We start from the raw sequence: 23,294 nt of genomic DNA, 5'->3' as shown, positions 1-23,294 counted from the left end.
AGCCTTGGAGGAGATTATGTTGAGAAATAAAAAAAAAATTCTTAAAAACGTTGTTTTTCTTGGTCAGGCCGGAAACTTATCAATCCACCCTCGTATTTTAAACAGAAAAACTTTTTTCATCGACATAATTCAAAGTTGATGCATGAATAGAAAAAACTTCTTGATTATAAATATTCAAGTTAAATAATACTGAGAATTTTCGTTGAAAGAATCATAAAGCTAAAAAAGGGATAGTGTGCGACAGAACTTTTCCTTTCTCTTTCAAGCTCGAAAAATTACAATTCTAATCAAAAAATTGGATTTGTCTGATTTTTTGTTGTATGTTGAAAATTGTTTATATAATTTTGTAATTCTGAATTTGTTATACATTTCTATTTCAACCCCATTATGTCAAGTGTGTATTATATTTATATATACCTAAGGCTTGTACTGCCTATTCAGATATTGTCAAATAAAGTACAAATTTTATATTTCATAATTACTTTACTATTTGTTCCTTGTTTTGCACCAATTTCTATTTTCAAAATTTTGTTGTTCTTTCAATAAAAAAAAATTGGCTATTAAACATTTTATTGCAGCTTGTGTCGTTTTTCCTTAACTGCAATTTTTCTACTTTTAATCTTATTTTTGATGATTGAATGAAAATTGACTCGTCTTTTCTGAAAATTATGAATAAAGAATTTGTGAATCCTTTCTGAGTGATGAACATTGGTTAATTAATTTTTCTTCTCGCCTTGAGTCCAAAAAATCAATTTTTTGTATTTTTAATGTTATTTTTCACGATTAAAACAAAAAGTAAGTATTCTATCAAAAAATTATTTATAACAAATTTTTAACTTTTTTTGAAACACAACTTTTGTCTATTTATTTTTTCCATAGCCTATGTCGCTTGTCCAAAAATCTTATTTTTTCATTTTTAAAAAGAAAAGAAATACTATACTATACAAATAAAAACTATGCGTCCTATCAAAAAGTGATCAATAAAAAATGTAGTTTTTCATGACCTTTTATGTTTTACAAATTTGAATTTTCGATTTTTCAAGAGAATTAAAAAAGTTATGATAGGAATATTTTTGGGCATTTAAAAAGAAGCATTTTTCTTTTTTTAGAACTTTTTGCATATCGTGCGTTATTTGGAATATAATTTTCATTTTCATCTATTTTTTTGACACAAAATGCCTAAACTAAAAGCAAATCCAATATGTCAATTCTTTCAAAATTGATCGTGCTAACAAACTAAAAATCTACATACACACAAAAAACCAACAGACAGACACATTTGTAAAAAGCCTGTATTTCGGATTCAGAGGGATTTAGAACGTGGAAATTTGACAAAAATGTGGGGGGGGGAGGGTGATACATTTTTTCAAATCTAATACCTCCTTTGGTGAGTGTAAAAAAAAATTTAGAAAAATTATTATCAGAAAATAAACAACTGTAAATATATAAATATAAATTTATAAAAATATATATATAATTTGGAAAATAAAATTTATATCAATTATATTAAGTTCTAACCTTTATCCGTGTTTGAAATGCATTATATTTAACTGCAAAATTAAAAAAGTGTCAGTCCTGAAAAAAAACATAAAAAATCTAATTTTTATTTTATTTAAATAATGAAAAAATTAATTGTTGAACAAAAATAAATATTATCGCCCCGAATAACAATTAATAAATCTTCTTTACAATTGTAATACTTAGGTCCATTAAAAATGATATCTTTAAAAAAAACAGCAAAGATGTCATCTAACCAAAGTTCACTTTATTTTTAAGGTCTTCCAGTCCCGGGCATCACAAAATGAGTCATTCGAATTTAAAAAAATTAAAATTATCAAAATTGTTTAAAAATCTAATTATAAAAAATACTCTTCAGAAATTAATTTTACTTTACAAACATCCAGGGTATCCAGTATTTTTACAGAATTTGATTCTTTATTGATATTTCTCGCATAAAAAATTGTATTTTATACTAAATGAAGTACCTGAGTGGGCACGAAATTCGGCGACGTCTTTACGACATCGTTACGTCATATTTACGACAATTTTACGACATCCTATGTCCATGTCGTTACGGCGTCTTTATGATCTCGTAAAGACATCTTCAGGTCATACGACGATTTTACGATATCGTAAAGACACCTTAACGACATGGACATAGGATATCGTACAGTTGTCGTAAAGATGTCGTAACGATGTCATAAAGACGTTGGTAAATTTTGAGGCCACTGGGAACCATCCAATAAACTTTTAATATTTTTGAACAAAGTTTAATTTAATATCAATAAAATTAAGATTGTTGAAGAAATAAATTTTCTGCATAAAGGTTTTCTCGAATTATTTAACTTGATGAAAATATTCTCAATAAATCAAGTGCTTGGCGTCAGAAGACGATGCAAGGGGATGTTTTGTGGGAGCGAATACGACCAGAGAACAAGAGGGTGAGTATTTAACATCACAATAGTCACTTTGGATACTCCCAGTCAATGCAAAACCTTCAACCCTAAGGATTAGGCATTCTTTTGATTTTCAAATCTTGATGGATCGTTAAAACCTGAAATTTCTTCACAGATTTTTGACGTCGTAATTTGGAGACCATTTTTGTTAAAGAAAACAAGAAATTGAAATGAATTTTTTAACAAAGGATATTCAAGATTTTATTAATGAAATTCTTCAGAAATCTTCAGAAATCAGTAATCTTCAGAAAAATTAAAAATTTGGTTAATTATTTGAAATCCATATGCTTATTTATTTAATTAATATAAGCATAAAGGGCAAAGCCCTTCAGTACAATAGTTCTTTATTACCCTTTAATTTATAATTCATTATTGAGTACCTATTCTCTCTTGAAAAAAAATTTAATTACAGACTTCAAATTTTTTGCAAATATTGCTCTATATAAGTTGTGCCAAAAATATTTGTGTTGCTCTATTAATTAATTATTCATAATACAAGCAAAGTTCGTAATAGAAAGATAAAGTACCATTCTGTTATATTTTTAAATTATTTATTCTTATTAACAAAATAATTAAAATTGGTCGATAATTCTGAGAAATTAAAGAAACTAGCACATTTAAAAATCATATTTATTTAATTGTAGGTGAAAATTTTGGTTGAAAAATGTTCGTTTATAATTGGAACAAAGAAAGTTAATTTTCTACTTGAATAAACAAAGTTTTAAGAAAATATGTGAATTTTCTGCAAAATGATTGCAACGTCAACTTATCAAGGATAAAATTTCTAGCAAAAATAAAAATTTTCAAAGAAAAAATTATTTTTTGACTAAAAGAAAACAAAGAAATTTCCAACAAAGTAGATAGACTTTTAAATAAAAAGTTTAATTTGTAAGCTATCTACAAAAATAGTTTTAATTTTTAATAGAAAAACAAGCATTTTCAACGAAAATGTTAATTTTTTTACCAAATTGTTATATTTTCAAACAAAGAAATAAATTTTCTACAACAAAATTTTTCTTTTGAAATAGATCAATCTTCCACAAAATACATGAGTTTTCCACCAAATAGTTGAAATTCCCATTTCTTGAAGACTTTTTATTTTTTCCCCTGTTTTCAAAAAACTTATCCTTTTCCCTATTTTGGCTAAAATGCAAACTGAATTTATAAAACTCCATTAGAAGATCTAACTATATTATGGTAAAACATCTTCTATTATATTTTTAACAAAATTTTGCATTTGTTTGGTTAAAAATTCTACTATTTGATTGAAAATCTATTTTTTAAACTGCCAAAATTGATTAAAAAGTCATCTTTATTGGTCAAAATTTTAAGTACTTGGTTATACTTCTTCTGTAAAAATTTTTGTTTTTTTGCAGATTCGTTTTTTTCGAACATTTAAAGTTTTTTTTTTTTTAAATCGTTTTTTTGTTTTGTTTAGAAATTAATTTTTCATTTGAAAACTTAACTATGCCATTTGTTGTGGAAGTTTATCTTTTATACGTTGAAAATTTAACTATTTTGTAGAAAATTGATGTATTTTGTTTTAAAAAATTGTCTTTTAAGCTAGAAAGTTAATCTTGTTTGTTGAAATTTATCTTTACGTTTCAGGCTGAAATTATTTCTTCAAAAATTTGTATCTTTTGGATGAATTCAAATGGTTGAAAATTCGTACTATTTCATTGAACATTTATTCTTAAAACAGAAAATTTAAAGATTTTTTTGGGTTCAAAAAGTATCTTTTATGTTGGAAAATTCAACTATTTGATTGAAACATTTTTAATGAAACTTTTTGATTGAACATTTAAAGTTTTTTTTTTGAAAAACCGTTTTTTTTTTGTTAACTTAAGAATTAATTTTTTATTTGAAAATTTAACTATTCCATTTTCTGTGGAAATTTATCCTTGATAAGTGGAAAATTGTACTATTTTGTAGAAAATGTATGTATTTTGATAACAAATCGTCTTATAAGCTAGAAAGTTAATTTTGTTTGTTAAAATTTATCTTTTTATTTCAGGATTGAAATATTTCTTTAAAAATTCGTATTTTTTGGATGAATTCAAATTGTTAAAAATTCGTACTTTTTTATTGAACATTTATTCTTCAAACTGAAAATTTGAAGGTTTTTTTTGGTCCAAAAGTATCTTTTTTGGACGAAAATTCAACTATTTGGTTGAAAATTTAATTATTTTGTTGAAAGTGCAAATATTTTATCAAAAGTCGTCTTTTATGGTTAAAATTTAAATACTTGGTTTTCAAAAAACTTTGTGAAAAATTAATTTTTTAGTTGAAGATTTATCTTTTTGTTTGAAAATTTAACCTTTATTTGGAAAATTCAATTTTTTCGGTTAATAATGCATTTTTTATATGAAAATTTAATTATTACATTTTTTTGTAAATTTATTCTTGAGACGTTACACATTTACCTACTTACTGGAAAATAAATTTATTTGGTTGCAAAGTCATTTTTTTGGTTGGAAAATTGGTCTCGTTTATTAAAAATATTTCAGGATTCAACTAATTGGTAGATATTTTGTCTTTGATGTTGAATCAAACTGGTGAAAATTGTTTTTTTTTGTATTAAGATTTAATTTTTTTAACTTAAAGTTTTAGGAATGCATTTTTGATTTTAAAAAAATATTTTCATTGGTTGAAAATTCAAATGCTTGTTTATAAGATTTTTCCGAAGTATTCAATTATTTAATATATAATTATTTTTCTAAAGTATTTTTTCTTAGTGTTTCTAGAATAAACATTCATATATTTGGTAGAGGATTCAACTATTTTTGGTTGAATTTTAATCTTATTTGCTTGAAAATGCGACCATTTGGTTGAAAATGTATCTTTGTAAATTAAAAGTTCAACTATTTTTATCAACTATTTTTTTTCTTGAAAATTCAACGGTTTTGTTAGAAATTTGTCTTCTTAGATTAAAAAATCTTTTCTTTTTTTGTAGAAAAGTAAACTTTCTTGGTTCAAAATGAACTTTCGTTTGAAATTCAACTGTCTTTGTAAAATTTCGGCTTCAGATTTAACTATTCAGTTGTAAGTTCGTCTATTTTTTAAATAAATTTTTCTCTTTTGATTGCAAGTTCAACTATTTAAATGTTAACGCAACTGTATCGTTTAAAGTTAATTTTGTTGTTGTTGAAAATTGTTCTTTTTGGGTATATGATTGATCTCTTTTGGTAGAACATCTTTCTTGCTCAAAAATGAAATATTTCTGCATTAAAGATCTGAATATAACGCCTGTGGATTCACTTTAAATTTGAAAAAATCTTTGGTAATCTGAAATATGGTGGTGTACTTTAAAAAAAGTTAGTTTGGTTATTTATCCATAGTTGTTTAAACTATATTTGGCTTACGGAATCCTCCAACAACATAGGAAAAAGTAGTCATAGTTACCATCAAATTTTAGTTGAATTTCTAGAAAATTTTCCAGTTGTCATTATATTTTGTGTTCGAAATTCATTTACATTGATTAAAAATATTGATATTTAATTGAAAATTTAATTATTTTCTTGAAAATGCAACGACTTTGTTGAAAAGTCTTTTAAATTCCAAGGACAGTGTATCCTTGGCTTCTAAAATACCCCTTTACCTGCACCGATACTTGAACTTTGAAAAAAAAAAACGTCTGCCCTAAACTAACAAATAAGCACTCATTATTTTATCCCATCAATATGAACTCTCCTGTCACTCAGGTATACAATCACAAACAAGAACGAAGAAGATCGTCCCAAGAGTGCAAATTAAATTAACCGTGGTTCTGTAACGATGATATGGCGTAGACACTGAGGGGATGAAAAGCTTTCGTGCCTTTCACTTCAGCCGTACTGGCCCTTTGAGCAGGTTTTTCAAATAGAAATAAGAGTTTTAAAAATCAACACACGACGAAACTCGCCTCGAGGCAGATCAAAAGGCGTAGTATTGATAATTGGTAGAAATCTTTTGCAATTCGAGGAAAGAGCTTCGAGATCGTCAACGTCAACGTTTGAGGATTATGCTCTCCTCCAAGGAGAAAAACGTCTCATATTTATTTTGCTTCTTGAATAACGTCGTTACATTCCAGAGAACTGGAGGGGTTGTAGTGAGAAGTACCAATGGTTGAGGTTTTTCTCTGATATGGAGCGTCTATAGCTTCCCCAGGGATCGAGGAAAAGGGAAGCTGCCTTTGCTTGCTTTACGATTTGCTTTTATTTATCTCCGTGAATAAAAATCTATTTAGAAATATGATGAACTATTCCTGCTGGAAGTAGAAGTAGAAAGATTGAAAAGGATAGAGATTGGAGAATAGGAAGAGATAGAACTATTCTAGCTCTCTCAATGGACCATTTGGATGCCTAAAACGCTAGCTTTTCCTATCCTTAAGATCAATAATTTTCTGCCTCGATTTCCAAATTTTGGATACCAGAACTATCTATTCCAATTTCAATCTTTTTCAATCTCTTTCTCTGTCTTCCGTAATCAATGACCTTCGGCTTTTTTTTACTGGAATTTATTCCTTTAATACAAATCATTTTCTATGTTTATTCTATCTTTCACGATTAGGAATTTTTAGCATTTTTAATTCCTCGAAATTTGAGAGTCCATTTCAACGATACGGAATAAATTTAAAAAATTACTTTGAGGTTGGTCACGTACAAGAAAGACAATGTGACGATGAGACATGATAGACATTAGGGTGATCCAAAAGATGCTTTTCGAGCTAAGGGGCAAGAGACCCCCTAAAAGTTTTCATTTCCAGAAAAAGAGAATCAGTAATTTTTTTGAAAATTGAATATTAAAACGTGTCACCGGGCACTTAAAAATTCCATTTCGTATTATTGCTACTTTTGAGCAATCTCCGTCCTTTTTTCATACAAATAATTACTAATGGACAATTTAAATATTTACCATGACTTTTTAAACGATTTCCAATTGTTTAAACAAATGTAATTTTTTAAAACAATTATTTATTGCAAAAAAATGTAAAACAATAATGATATTTTCTGATTGAAATGGAATTGTTTGTCATTGTTTTGAGTAATAAATTTGTCTTGAAACATTATGTAATTAATTAAATAATTACTTATTGTCTAATTTCAAAATTGCTAAAAATTGAGTCTGATATATCATCCAGCGGGCACAAAATTTGGCGACGTTTTTACGACATCGTTACGACATATTTACGACATTCTTACGACATCCTATGTCCGTGTCGTTTCGATGTCTTTACGATATCGTAAAGACATCGTCAGCGCATACGACATTTTTACGACATCCTATGTCCGTGTCGTTTCGATGTCTTTACGGTTTCGTAAAGACATCGTCAGATAATGCGACATTTTTACGATATTGTAAAGACACATTACCGACATGGACATCGGATATCGTAAATTTATCGTAGCGATGTCGTGAAGATGTCGTAGCGATGTCGTAAAGATGTCGCCAAATTTTGTGCTCACTGGGGCAACTTTCATTTTGCATCAGGATCCTAAGCTACGTTTTGTTAAATAATTAGATAATTTTTATACATTTCTGTTAATGTTTAATAAATTTCTATTTTTTTAACAATATTTATTTGCTCAAGCAGTTTTTTGTAAATAACTAAAAAAATGAAATAAAATAGAGCAAATACAATTATGTTTCAGACTGTTTAGTGTAAGAATAAATTTACCACTTTTTAATTGTTTAAGCAAATAAAATTTGTTTTGAAAATTAGTCTTACCGAAATACTTTTAAAATCGTAATTAATTGCATGTGTTATATTTTATTTCATTTTTTTCATTTATCGAAAAATAACTGCTTGAGCAAATGAAAATTGTTTAAACAAATAAAAATGTGTTAAACATTAGAAGAAATGTAACCAAATTATGTAATTATTCAACAAAAAATATCATAAGATAACAATTTGAAAAAGTAGACATCTCTAGCTTAATTTTTAGACATTTTTAAAATCAACAATTATCAATTATTTAAATAATAACCTGATGTTTTTAGAAAACTTGACTACTTACAGCAATGCCTAAATATTGAATTTCAATCAGAAAATACGATTATTTTTTTAATCTTGTGAAATAAATAATTCTATAAATAACTTACATTTGTTTAAACAAATAAAAATTGTTTCAAAAGTCATGATAAATATTCAAATTGTCCATTAGTAATTATTTGTTTGAAAAACAAGATGGAAATTACTAAAAAGAAACAATAATACGCAAAAATGTAGTTTTTTTATTTTTGGGCAATATTTGGGGCGCTGGGGAGGGGGTAAAAATAAAGTGTATTAGTATGATTTTGTTCCTTCAATCCCTAAAACTTTTGGCAGGTTTATATGAAACCCTGCGACATGTGTCCAATTTTTCGAAAATTAAAAATGTTCCCATGCTAATTAAACGTGGTTTTAAATTGCCTGGTGGCACGTTTTAATATCCAGATTACAAATAGAAATTACATAAAATTTTTCCTCTGGAAATGGATATTTTTGTGCGGGTTTCTTGCCTTCTAGAGGGAAAAACTTTTGCAATGCATTTTTGGACCACCCTAATAGACGTACATCTAGATTAACCCAGAAAAAGAAAAATATTTAGAGGATAAATAAAGGATACAATGAGAGGGTAAAGGCGGTATTGAAAAAGATAGACTTGAATTTAGATTGAAACTAAATAGAAAAAGATAGGCGTTGATTGACTTAGGGGACGATGAAATAGTTAAAAGGATATTTAAAAATATTATCGTGAATTTAGATTGACAGAGTTATATAAAAATATTGACATGAATAGATAAAGAATAGGATGGGATAGAGAAGAGAGGATTAAAAGGGATCGACGTAACTATAGATTTAAGAAATAGATAGAAAAATATCAACATTGACAGATTTTTGACGCGATGAGCAGTGGAGAGGATACTGAAAAAACAGTCGTGAATTTAGAATCACAAAGAGATAGAAAATGATTGACATGAGTTTAGATTGACAAAGGAATAGAAAAAAAGCGTTGTGAGACATAGGATAGGATGTAATAATAAGAAGAGACTGAAAAAGATTGACAGAAATTGATATTCACAGAGAAATAAAGAAAATTGATTTAGATAGATAAAGAACAGGATGAGATCGAAAAGACGGTATTAAAAAGAAGTAAATTTAGATTAGCAAAGAGACAGATAAGAAATGGACGTAGACATATAAAGGATTAAATGGGATAGAGAAGAGAGGATTGAAAAAGTTAGACGTAAATTTAAATTAACAAAGGGATTTAAAAAGATAGACTTTGATATATGGTATTTAGTATAGACAAAATAGAGAAGGGGAGATTAAAAAAACATAAGCGAGAATTTAGATTGACGGAGAGATAGAAAAATATGGACCTGGATAGATAAAGTATAATATGGCATAGGGAAGAGGGTATTAAAAAAAGATAGAAGTGAATTTTGGATTGAAAAATAGATAGAAAGGGATAAAAGTTGATAAATGTATCATACGAGATACGGTAGACAGAAATTTGGATTAACCGAGAAATATAAAAATAATGAGATGGATGAATAAAAGAAAGGATCATATAGAAAAAAGGATATTGAAAGAAGATAGACGTGAAATTAAAATCACAAAGAGGTAGACAAAGATCAATATGGGTAAAGAAGGGATAAGATGAGATAGCAAAAAAGGTATTGTAAAAGAGAAACGTGGATTTATATTCACAAAGAAATAGAAAAAAGATAAACGTTGATAGACGTAATGTAGGATGAGATAAGGAAGAGGGGATTATAAAAGATAGACATAAATGTAGATTGATAAAAAGATGGAAAATTATAGACATTGATAGATGTAGTATAGGATAAGATACAGGAGAGGGGATTGAAAAAAATAGACATGAATTTATATTAAAAATAGATGAAAAAGAAAGATGCTGATAGATGTATCATATGATGCAATACGTCAGACAGAAATTTAGATTAACCGACAAATGAAAAAAGATTGACGTAAGTAAATAAAGGATAGGATGAGATAGAAAAGAGGGTATTGAAAAAGACAGACTAGAAGTTATATTGAAAACTAGATAGAGATAGATAGGCGCTGATAGCCGTAGGATGCAATGAGATAGTAAAGAGGATACAGAAAACGATACGCGTGAGTTTAGAATCTCAAAGAGATAAAAAAAGATTGACGTGGATAGACAAAGGATAGGGTGAGAAAGCCAAATATGTTTCAAAGGAGATAAACGTGAATTTCGATTGACAAACAAAATAGAAAAAAGAAAAACGTTGACAGACGTAAGGTAGGATGAGACAAAGAAGAGGAAATTGAAAAAGATAGGCGTAACATTATATTGACAGAGAAATAGAAAAAAATAGACCTGGATAGATGAAGGATAGTAACAGATAGAAAAGAAAGGACCGAATAATATAGACGCTGATAGATGTGGTATCGGCAAAAAAAGGAGAAGGGGATAATAAAAAAGATAAAGTAGAATTTATATTGACAGAGAGATAGAAAAATAATGACGTGGATAGATAAAGAATAGAATATGATAAAGGAGAGAGTATTGAAAAAGATAAGACGTAAATTAAGGTCGACAAAGTGATAGAAAATGATAGACATTGATCGATGTACGATAGGAAGAGATAGAGATGAGGGGATTGAAGAAGTGAGACGTGAAGTCAGATTAACAATGAGATAGAAAAAGATAGACGTTGATAAATGTAGTAGAGGATAAAAAAAGAAGAGAAGAGAATGAAAAAGATAAACGGGAATTTATATTATTCGACAGATAGATAAATATTTGCATGGATAGATAAAGGATAGGATGATACAGAGAAGGGGCTATTGACAAAGATGGACGTTAATTTAGAATCATAAAGAGATAGAAAAAGATTAACGTGGATAGGCAAAGGATTGAATAAAATAGCGAAGAGGGTAATAAAGAAGATGAACGTGAATTTCAATTGGTAAAGAAATAGAAGAAACATAAACGTTGATAGGTGTAGGATACAATGAGATAAAGAACAGAAATTGAAAAACATAGATTGGAATTTAGACTAATAGATTGATACTAGAAGATTGATATGGATAGTTAAAGAGCAGGATGAGATAGGAAAGATGGTATTAAGAAGGTAGGCCTCAATTTAGATTGACAGAAAGACACTAAAAGATTGAAGTAGATAGATGAAGAGCAAGATGAGATAGAAAATATTCTACTGAAGAAGATAGACGTAAGTTTCGATTGGCAAAGAGATAGAAAAAAATGGATGTGTATAGATGAAGGATAGGATGAGATAAAGAGGAGAGCATTGAAAAAGATAAACGCGAATTTAGATTGAACAAAACATAAAAGAAAGGTGAACGTTGAAAGACATAGGACAGGATAAGATAAAGAAAAAAATAATAGAAAATTTAAAAAGATTAAGAGCAAATTAAATTGATACAGAGAAACAAAAAGATTGATGTGAGTATATTAAAGAGCAGGATGAGATAGAAAAGATAGTGTTGAAACATATAGACGTAAATTTAGATTAACAACTCACTCAAAAATAGAAAGGAGTCCAGCTTCAGCGTCACATAGTATTTTGAAGGAGGGGTGGGGGGGGGGGCGCACCGTCATAATTTGTCAAAGAGGGCGAGATAAGTCAAAAATCACTAAAGAGTTCACTGTAAAAAAAACTTTAAAGGGTTGTTATTTCAAGAGCCGAGAGTCACTCCAAAGAAAATTATTTGCGAATCTAAACAATCTGAAAAGTGGCTAAAGAAGAAAAATGAATATAGATTACTGTGTGCGGACGTCGTGGGAGAGACACGTTTAAAGAATTAAAGTATCTAATACGAAAGAAAGGTCTTCAAAGCCGCCGTTTGAAAGCGAAGCATTGTCTTCTTAAGCCTGGCATTCAGTGCCCCCCCCCTCACCTTAACCGCTTCCAACAACCCTTGCTCACTCTCACTGTGCTACCCACAACCCCTAGCTAGTATCTTCTCTTCTTGTGGCTAGTAGAATCGAGTATAAATTGCAGAAAGTGAGTGGAGGGGGGGGGGGATTGGAGAAAGAGAAATAAGAAATTAAGAGAGAGGTCTTAGAGAGAATAAAGCTAAGAATTAAGATGGGCGCTTGGAGAAGTGGGAGGGAGGGGAAGCGGAATGAACTGAAACCACCGGCTCTCGCGTCGGGGCTTAAGTCCTTCGGAAGGATTCTTACTTGCGCGTCATTTAACAAAACAATTAGAAATTAACCCCTTTCCTTTTACCTTCGTTACTTCGCCCGTTCTTTCTTTCATTCGAATCGGTCTTCTCAAAATAAGCGCGAAGCTTCTGGATCGATTTGTTCCTTAACTAATGGGATTAGGGAAACGACTTTTAATTTATTCAAAATTCGGCGTTTAAATCTTTTTTTTTTTCAATTATAGACACATTTTTCATTTTTCATTCTAATATAAAGATTTAGGGTACTAAATTGTTGCCAAGTAAGAAAAGCGAAAATCTTTTTAGAGAGAACGCTAGTTTTGCTGTCCTCATGAAGAAATTTTACAACTAAAGAAAAAGATTTCGCAGTCATGAAATACCTTCTTGCCCTCTCGCCTTCCTTTAGCAACTTTTTCCTTTTCTATTTCCCCTTCTCCTCGATTTATTAACTAACACTTCCCTTCACGTAATTCCCTACCTTAGCATTCAATTCCTCTTCCATACTCATTATCATTTCTAATAATTTCCCCTATTCCCCTCCCTGATTTCCCTTCACTTCTCCTACTTCCCTCACTTTCATTTCCCACTTTTCCCACTTCCCAATTCTTCACTTCTCCACTTCTCTATCTTTCATTTACCATCACTTCCCTTAACCTCAATTTACCCTTCGTCTCTTCTCCACTTTCTTCCTCCTCTAGTTCACCATATGATAGCTTTTCGGAACTAACACATTTCTTTATTTAATTCTCTACCTCAGCCCTCAATTCCCCTCCCACACTCACCCTCATTTCTAATATTCTCCCCACTTTACCTTCCTTAGTTAACCGCTCTTATCCTCACTTATTAAACCTCACTTCTCCTACTACCCCTACCATCATTTTCCACTACCACACTTTCCCAAATTTGATTTAACATCACCTCCACATCATTCCATTCACCCTTCACCCTTTTTCTCCAACGTCTCCTTCCTCTACTTCTCCCTCTCCTCGCTTTCTTAACCAAACCTGACCTTCATAATTTCCTAAAAATTCCCTACCTCAGCTCTTAATTTTCCTCCCCTATTCACCCGCAATTCTAATCATACTTACTGTCACTTGCCCTCCCCTAATTTCCTATCTATTCCCCTCACTTCCCCTCCTTGGAAAAAAGTCTAACGGATGGACGGATCATAACTGCAACCAATACTGTTCAATCAATTGATACAAACATTTCAAGGGGGTGGGCCGTACATAAAATAGTTTACCAATTTGAGAGAGAGAGAGGGTCCCAGTGAAAACTAGGGTTGCTAATAGGGAAAGGAGGTGGGAAGATCACTGTAAGTAACGTTGGGGACTTAGCATTAAGGACGTTTTCTGATGACAACTTTGATAAAGTTTACGAACTTTGCGAATTATGATCCCTCTTTGCCCATTTTTCAAAGAATGAAAAATGCAGTGAAACTAGGAGACTGTACCCGTTTTCCCCGATTTCCCCTCCGTCATTTCACCTCAATTCTCCTACTTCCCTTGCGTTCATTTCTCACTTCCCACTTTTCACTTCCAACTTCTTCACTTTCTCACTTCTCCACCTTTCATTTACCATCAATTCCGCTCCCCTCAATTTATCCTTCGCTCTCCTTCACCACCATCTTCTTTCTCAACTTCCCCCTTTTATTGCTTTTTTGAAATAACACTTTTCTTTATTTAATTCCCCATCTCAGCCCTCAATTCCCCTCTCCGACTCACCCTCGTTTCTGATATTTTCCCTACTTCTCTTCCTTTATTTAACCTATATTCTCCTCGCTTACTGAACCTCACTTCTCCTACTGTCCCTACCCTCAGTTACGACTTCCACACTTTAACACTTCTCATTTACTATCACTTACACATCACTACATTCACTCTTCACCCTCCTTTTCTAAAATCTTTCTCCTCTACTTTCTTCTCTTCAAGCTTTCTTAACTAACCCTTACCTTCACGATTTCCTGAAAATTCCCAAGCTTAGCCCTTAATTTCCCTTCCCTACTCACCCGTAATTCTAATCATTTACTCTAATTACCCTTCCTAATTTCCCCTTACTTCTCTTGCTTTCTCTAGCCTCATTTCCCACGCCTACCCCTGATTTAGCATCACTTCCCCCTTCATTTCCTATCGATTCACCTTACTTCCCCTCCTGGGAAAAAAGTACAACGGATGGACGGACCACACCTACAGCTAACAATGTTTAACTAATTCATACAAAAATTTCAAGCGGAGGAGCCGTCTATAAAATACGTTAATAATTTGAGAGGGGGATAGGGTCTGACGGAAAGCTACGGTTGCCAATAGGGGTAGGGCTTAAGGGGATCAGTGTAAGTAAACTTATTGACTTAGATATCATTTAGGACCTTTTCTGATGATAAACTTTAAGAAAGTTTGTGAGTTTTGCCTTTTATGGTCCCTCTTTACCCATTTTTAAAGAATTTAAACTATAGTGAAACTCGGAGACTGTTCTGGTTTTGGGTTTGACGATGGCGGAGAACAAACCCGAGAGATTGCCGCTCTGGGTGTAAACGCTTTTGTTTGTTCACGCCCGAGTAACCACTACTCACTTCCAGCAGATCCTTTCACTCCTACCTGCAGCGAGGCCTTAATTTTTGGAAGGCATGTATTTGGGGGCGTTATATTCAAGTCTGACTGTGTTTTGTTCAAAAGTCTTTTTTTTTAGTCGAAATCTCAGATACTTAATTAAAAGACAAACTACTGTCATAAAAATTTTGTTGTTGAAGGTTCATTTCTTTGGTGGAAAATTTAACAATTTGTGGAAAATTTATTTCCTGTTTTGAGGAATAGTTTGTTTTAACTTATTAAACTGAATTATTACATTTATAAACTATTTTATTATTAAATGAAAGTTGATATTTTTAATTGAAAAATGAATCTTTTCTAGTCGAAAATTCATCTTTTTTTATGAAATATAATCTTTATGAATAAAAATTCATCTTTTTTGGGCGAAACATCAACAACTCGATTTAAAATTAAAATAATTTTAACAATTTTATTTCTGTTTAGAAAGTTAGTCCTTTCGGATTGAAAATTCAATAATTTGGTTAAAAAAATCTATTCGGTTAAAAATGATCTTTGTTGTTGAAAATTCAAATTTATTTAAACAAATTTGTGATTGTCTAAATTCGGGAATTTTCTCGTTCGGATATTCTATAATTCAGAAATTTTTTGTCTGGAATTTTATTATTCGGGAATTTTAAAATTCGGTAATGTTATAAACTGTCGGGAATTTTATCATTCGAGAATTTTCCAATCTGGGACTTTTATCATTCGGGAATTCTATTATTTGATCATTTTTCTATTCGGGAATTTCATTATTCGAGAATTTTTCGAATAAGGAATTTTATTATTGTGGAATTTTACAGTGTCGGGAATTTTATTTTTTGAGATTTTTCAGTCGCCCCACAAAATATACTATTTTGACAACAATTTAAGTAGAGGTACGCATAATATTGTATCGGGTATTATATGTTTTTATTAGATTTAAGACAGAATTCGAATAAATAAAAAATTTTATTGAAAAAGAAGTGAAACCTTACTTTACTTTAGTAAAAACATTTACGATGCAAAAATTTTCGCCAAGTAAGAAGTTACAAGAACAATTAGTTTATTTTGTTAAATCAAATAATGTTAAGTAATTCTAAAAGGCATCAAAATTAAAAAAATTTTAAATCACAGAATCTTTGAGAATATTAAAAAGAAGAAAGTGAAATCTTGGTGAGAATGTTATTATTAAAAAATAATAAAAACTCGCGAAGAATTCAATTTTTTCTTTTTAAAGCGTTTTCAAAGTTTCTATCATTTTTCAATTTTATAAATTAAAAAATGTAGATATCTTTTAGAATTTAATTAAATAATTTAATGAAAATAGGAAATAGTCTTAGGACTATTGATCCTTTTTTTCTATTATAACTGAAAATAATAAACAAATTATTATTAAATAAATTATATGAAATACATACTTTTATTTATTTCATATACAAATAACACGATTTGACAGAAAAAAGGAAGATTTATGGTATTAGTATAAAGGTTTTTGAATTTGATCATATTATCAAATTATTATCAAAATTAAAGAAATTAAATTATATTCTTCTCTAATTTGAACTTGTTAAAATTAAAATTACTGAATTTATCAAAATAATAGCACATGTTCGTAATTTCCATTATATACCCTCTCGAGACCTTCAATAATGTCAAAATTTTCTTTTGCACACTGACTATATATGTATATTGTTATAAAATTGTCAAAATATATTTTTTCTACTTTTAATTAACATTAACTTGTTTATCGCTACGCTTTAAACAAAATACTAATTATAGATATCTTCAAAAATATTCATTTCTTTTAAATGAAACTTAAGAAACACGGTTTTTTACAATTTATAAAAATTCGAAATTTTGATTTGCTTCTTTACGTCCTGAAATAATTATTCACGTAAAAAAAATATTAAATGTAAAAAAAATATATGCCTTATGATATAAAAAATGGTATTGGTATTCTTGAAAAATGTATACCCTATATCCACTGAATAGATGGACTTTTTTAAGGCTACTCTTTCAATCGCCTAAGTTAAGCAGCACTTGGGTCGGTTGTTTAAAGTTCTTTGAACAAATTTTTTAATTTGCAAATTTGGAACATTTGAAACGAGAGGATCAAATTATATAAACAATTTATTTTGAGACATCTCAGTGTTTATTAAACAGATTTGCATATTCGTTAATTAAAACAATAATACTAATTAATACATTTGTACTAAAGTTTAGGTGCGTCAGTAACTTCAATTGTACATAACTTACTTCAGCTCTCGATTCTATCGGTTTCTCGACAGTTTCTTGAGTGTCCTAGTTTATCAAAAGAAAAAAATTGAAAGAAAGTGAAAGTTTTCTTCAAACTAAAATAATTTCCAGACAGTTAACCAATACCTTGGCCCTTCATTCTACTCTAATATGGAGCTGAAGGGTTGTATCAAAACCAGGATGTTGAGGATGATATACTCCCTCAAATTTAGTACTTAAATTTATTCAAATATTTTAAAATTTTCAAGAATTTAAACTAAATGAATTTAACAATAAAAGATATTATCTTAAAAATAAAAAATCCAGTTTTTTGTCAAATGACCTTATTTTTTAATTAAATAAGTACAAATATGTATTCCAGATGATTTTCTTAAGATGAGTAGAAATTTTCCAAGTGAGGCTTCGATTTTTTTCGTTGGACGAAAAATTAAAATTATGTATTGAAATATAATCTACTTATTAGTATTAAGTCACGTTATGCAAATTTATGAGAAAAATGTATTGTTTCATTTATAAGGTGCGTTTGAACATTTCAGCATCGTCGGATTGCCAAATTATTCTTTATTAAACTAATTAGGAAAAATTAATGAGAATTCTAGGGAATGGTGAAAAATTTTCTACACACGGAATTGGAAAATTTTTGATTTGTGGGAAGTATGAACACTTGAGATTCAGAAACCGTTTCAACTTTCATCAATCGCCCCTATGTCGTCTTTCTTAACCATTTTTCAATATTTTTATTTACAAAGGCTGAACATTAAATTTCTAAGACAAATGTGGTTTGTAATTTTTTAATTTTTGTCACAGAGCAATATTTATCAGTTTTACGTACAAAAGAGACGTGCTTTCACTGACGTTTCTGAAAATAAATTAACACTGATTCCAAAACTGGATATGAGACAATAAATAACAATTTAGGTAATTATTATTAACAATGTCCATAAAAAATCACAATCTGCCATTTGATTGTAGAAAAAAGTTATTTTTTCTTTAATCATTCTTGTGATACGCTTAATAGTGTTATTGAACCAACTAAATTGATAAGTAATTGATATATCTGGTTTTTAGAAATACATTTTTAAGCAAAACCTATGTGTTTATCAGAAAGAATAAAAATAAAATATAAATTATATAATAATAAAATAAAATGAGAATTAAACAAAAGCTCTTATCAGAAAGAATACCAGTAAGTTCAGTAATAATTAATATTTACAATAATAGGATAATTCTAAATAACTTTGAATAAATAAATTAAGATTCAGAACATATATCAAACTTAGATTTGAATTGTTGTAAATATTATTATTTTGCGTAATATCTGGTTTGAACTTAATAATTATGATTTTCCTTAAATATGACGAACAAGAAAATGTTTTTGGCATGAGTTTTTTTTCATAAAGCATAAAGAAATTATAATTAAACCTTATGTAAATATTCATTCACTGACTTAATTATTTATGAATGAATTATTACCAGATTTATACAAGAATATTATAAAAATAGCCTTTTTCTATACCATTAAACTCAAGATTGTTTATTGTCTGATAACTTCCTGAAAAACCTGAATATTTTGTATGTAAAAATAATAAATTTTATTTTTGTTTAAAATAATGATTCTGGCAATCACATGAATTATTTATTATTCAACACACTTGAATTGAACAAAATTTGGAATCACTTTTGCTAATTTTTCGTTATAAAAATATTTAGAATTATTTCTGTTCTGTAAGTGCAACTAAAATAATTCCAGCTGATGGTGAGTTTTTTATGCATTTTTTTTAGATAAAAATTCACAAAGCTGAAATGGCAAATTTTGTCACATTATTTGTTTATACAGCGTGGGCCATTTTAATTGACGCACCCGAATTTCTCGGTTTCTAAAAGGTAATTCAAAAAAATGGCTTAAGCAAAAGTTGTTCAGGACAAAGGGGATCATTTATCTGTGCAATTAGTTTTGATCTTGAACTTGATTTTCAAGGGCATTTGAAGGTCAAAGTGTTTTAAAAAATGGGAACCCCTATTTTTGACACTGAATTCGAAAATAGCGGAAAGTCTTACGTTCGAAATGGTATTAATACATTTTTTGTCTATGATCTTCAGAAGGTAATTTCAAGGTTAAATTCTAAAAAAACTGTGGTTGCGATATTGGCTTCCGTTTTCTGAGAGAATAATCGTAGTTAACGTACCTTTATGAGGAATATTCAACTCCAGTGTGATAACGATCTCAAGAATGTTGACCGCGATCTCATTGTTCAAGGTCATTTGAAGGACTATAAAGGAGTGAAAATTTGAACGTCAGCTTTGATACTTTAATTATTGTCCTTGTTGCTTTGACTTTATTTTAAATAATAATAATAATAATTATGCTGTTGCACCAAGACGTTACGTTGAAGTTTTTTCAGATAGATGACATCTTGTTGATAATACAATACGCAAACTAACTGTCAGGGCTCGTTAAGGAAATTTTGCTCGTCAACACAGACGTCAGGAATAAGACGAAAAATAATAAGCGTGTCGTAACTATTCTTGCAGCTATTCATGTTGATCCTCACATCAACAGTCGACAAAATAAAATTAAAACGGTATACCAAGAAGAACGGCATTGAGAATCCTGAAAGTCCTTGATTATCATTCTTAACATATACTCTAGTTTAAGATTTAAGACAAAATTAATTATTAGTCAGATGAGAATCCCAAATGGCACAGATCTGCATACCATGAAAATCGGTGGAACCTTGTAGTATAGTGTGGTGTACTTAATGTTTATTTGATTGGTCTTTTTTGTGACAAATGTTAATAGAGATAGCTATTTTAAGCTGGTAAGGGATCGGTTGCCAGAAATACTGAAAGATGTCGATTTGGAAACAAGACAAAGAATGTAGCTCCAGCAGGATGGTGCAGCACCCACACTTTGCACAAATCATACGGGACTTCTTAAATGAAAATTATAACAGGAGGTAGATTGGATATTGAGCTCCAGTTAATTGGCCTCCTAACTCACCCGATCTAACATCCCCGATTTTTTATGGGGCTATTTAAAAGGTGTCGGTTTTAAACAAGGGCCAACATCAAAGCAGTCATGCAAGACTGCATTCGTGAAGCATGCGCTGCCATTTCTAGATAAACCTTTGTTAACACCGTACGATACTTCCAAAGGCATTTGACTTTATGCCTACAATCAAATGGAGGCAACTTCGGTTATTTGCTTCGTAGTTAAAATCTTGTCCATAGTGAAAGGCAAGGGGACCTACTTCAAACAAGCAGCTCAAATAGTGTGAGGCGAGGAGACTCACTTTAATCAAGCACCCCAAACTGTAAGAGGCAAAGGGATTCACTTGAAACAATCAGCCTAGCAGTTTAGGTTAGTTAGCAGTTTAGGTTAGTTAGTTAGCAGCAGCAGCAGGTTAGTAAGCAGCTTAGCTTGCTTCTGAGTAGCGCTAAAACTATGATTAGCTCAATTAAAGCAACCGTTTCTAAGCGCTTATGAAAAACGAAAATCTACATAAATAAAAAAAAATCCTGTGACCTTGAAATTATCTTGAAAATTGACCTCAAGTTAAACATTAATATCTTATTTGAGGTCGACCTACTTTTTAACATGACCTTCACAACGCAAACCCTGCGAAAATATAAAGTAAGCAGATAGCAAGCAAATTTTAGCATTTAATCTTGAAATCATTTTTGCAAGATCAAACCAACAAGGAAAATCTCTCTCACCTTTAAATGACCTTGAAAAATGAGATCGCGGTCAACATTCTCAAGATCGTTATTACATTGGAGTTGAATATTCCTCATAAAGGTACGTAAACTACGATTATTCTATCAGAAAACGGAATCCAATATCGCAACTACAGTTTTTTCTAGCATTTATTCTTAAAATGACCTTCTGAAGGTCATCAAAAAATTTTAAAATGCAATTTTGGACATACAATTTCCCGCTCTTTTTGAATCCAGTGTCAAAAATAGGGGTTCCCATGAAAAAAAAAAACACTTTGACCTTCAAATGACCTTGAGAATCAAGTTAAGTATCACCTCTTAGAAACTGAGAAATTCGCGTGTGTGGATTAAAATGGCCCACCCTTATATTGTTGCTCTGCGACAAAAATGTAAAAAATCGCAAACCACATTTATCTTGCAAATTTAAAAAATGTCCAAATTTAAGTTGTATTTCTTTTGCATTATCCCACAAAAATTAAAAAATTTAAGACAAAAGAATTTTTAAGTGATTCACGTTAATACGAATCATTTTCATTAAGTTAAGAAATCTATAATTTATGAAAGAGACCATTATTTCAATTCTAAAGGTGTTTAATTAATAATGATAAAACTAAAAAGAAAAGCGGCTTTTCTACTTAATAACTTAGATCCTTAACATGAAGGTAATTTATTAATTAATCTCTTTTAAATATGTACGCTGCCGTTAAAATAAATAAAAAATTGTCTTTTAAAACTGGTTTAGATAATTCTTAACAAAAAATAATCTTTTCGGATAAAAATGCAACTGGAATAAAAAATTAACCTGTTTCGGTGGAACATGCACTTTTTGGTTGACCATTTACAATTTAAGATTAACAATTCATAAACTATTTGGTCGAAGGTTGAATTATTTGGTTAAAATCGTTTTTTAGTTGATTATTCATCATTTTAATTTAAAATTAATTTCTTCGGTTGAAAATTGAACTATTATGTTAAAAAATTATTTTTGTTTTTAGGTTGAAAATGAACTTTACTGACGAAAATTTAATTATTTAATTTGATATTAAATATTTATTGTTTTTAGTTGAAAACACAACTATTTTGTTTAAAATTCTTATTTTTTTTTAATTCACCTATTTTGATAGAAAGTTAATCCTTTTGGTGGAAAAGTTAACTATTTGTTAGAAAATTTATGTATTTTTTGAAAATCCATTTTCTTTGGTAACAAATCCTTTTTTTTTCGTTAATAGTGCAACTATTCGGTTAAAATTTTTTGGTATGGTTGATGATTCAAGTAATTAAAAATTTAAGTTGAAAATATTTTTTGTGAAAATATAAACTTTTAAATTTTTTGTTAAAAATTAATCGTTTCAGGTTGAAAATTACTCTTTTGTTGATAGTTGAATTACTTTCTTAAAATTTGAATGTTGTGTATAAGTTCTATTTTTTTTGCTCGAAAATTCAACCATTCTGTAAGAAGTTAAATGATTTGACAGAACATTTAACATTTTATAGTAACTTTTTGTTTTATTTAATTTATTTAAAAATAAAAACTAATCTGTTTTCTAAAATTTTAATTATATTGTTAAAAATTCAACTTTTTGTTACAAATTCTGTCTTCTTGATAAAAAATTCAACATTTTTGATTATATTTTTTGGTTGAAAATGAATCTATTTAGGTTAAGGATTATATATTACGAGGGTAGTTCAATAAGTCCTTAGAATGAAGTATAAAAACAATTTTTTTGGGTAATTTTTTTTTTATTTTTCAACATAATCTCCTTGGAGCTCTATACACTTGGTCAATCGCTTTTCAAGTTTTTTTAATCCTTCAGAAAAGTGCGTTTTCGGAAGTTCCTCAAAATAAGCACTTACAGAGGCAATGACGTCTTCGTTGTCTGGAAATCTCTGTCCACCGAGCCATTTTTTCAAGTTTGGAAATAAGAAAAAATTACTGGGGGCTAAATCTGGTGAATACGGTGGGTGTTCGACCAATTCGAATTTTAGTTCTTCAATTTTAGCCATTGAAATGAAGCATGTGTGAACTCGGCCGTTGTCGTGATGAAAGAGAATTTTTTTTTCTCGCCAAATGTGGTCATTTTTTTTTAATTTCTTCTTTCAGCTGCTCTAATAATGATGCATAATATTCACCAGTGATTGTTTTACCCTTTTCCA

This window comes from Belonocnema kinseyi, chromosome 10 (genome assembly GCF_010883055.1).
Source record: "Belonocnema kinseyi isolate 2016_QV_RU_SX_M_011 chromosome 10, B_treatae_v1, whole genome shotgun sequence".
Classification (NCBI taxonomy): Eukaryota; Metazoa; Arthropoda; class Insecta; order Hymenoptera; family Cynipidae; genus Belonocnema; species Belonocnema kinseyi.
Note: the sequence above shows the minus strand (reverse complement) of the source record.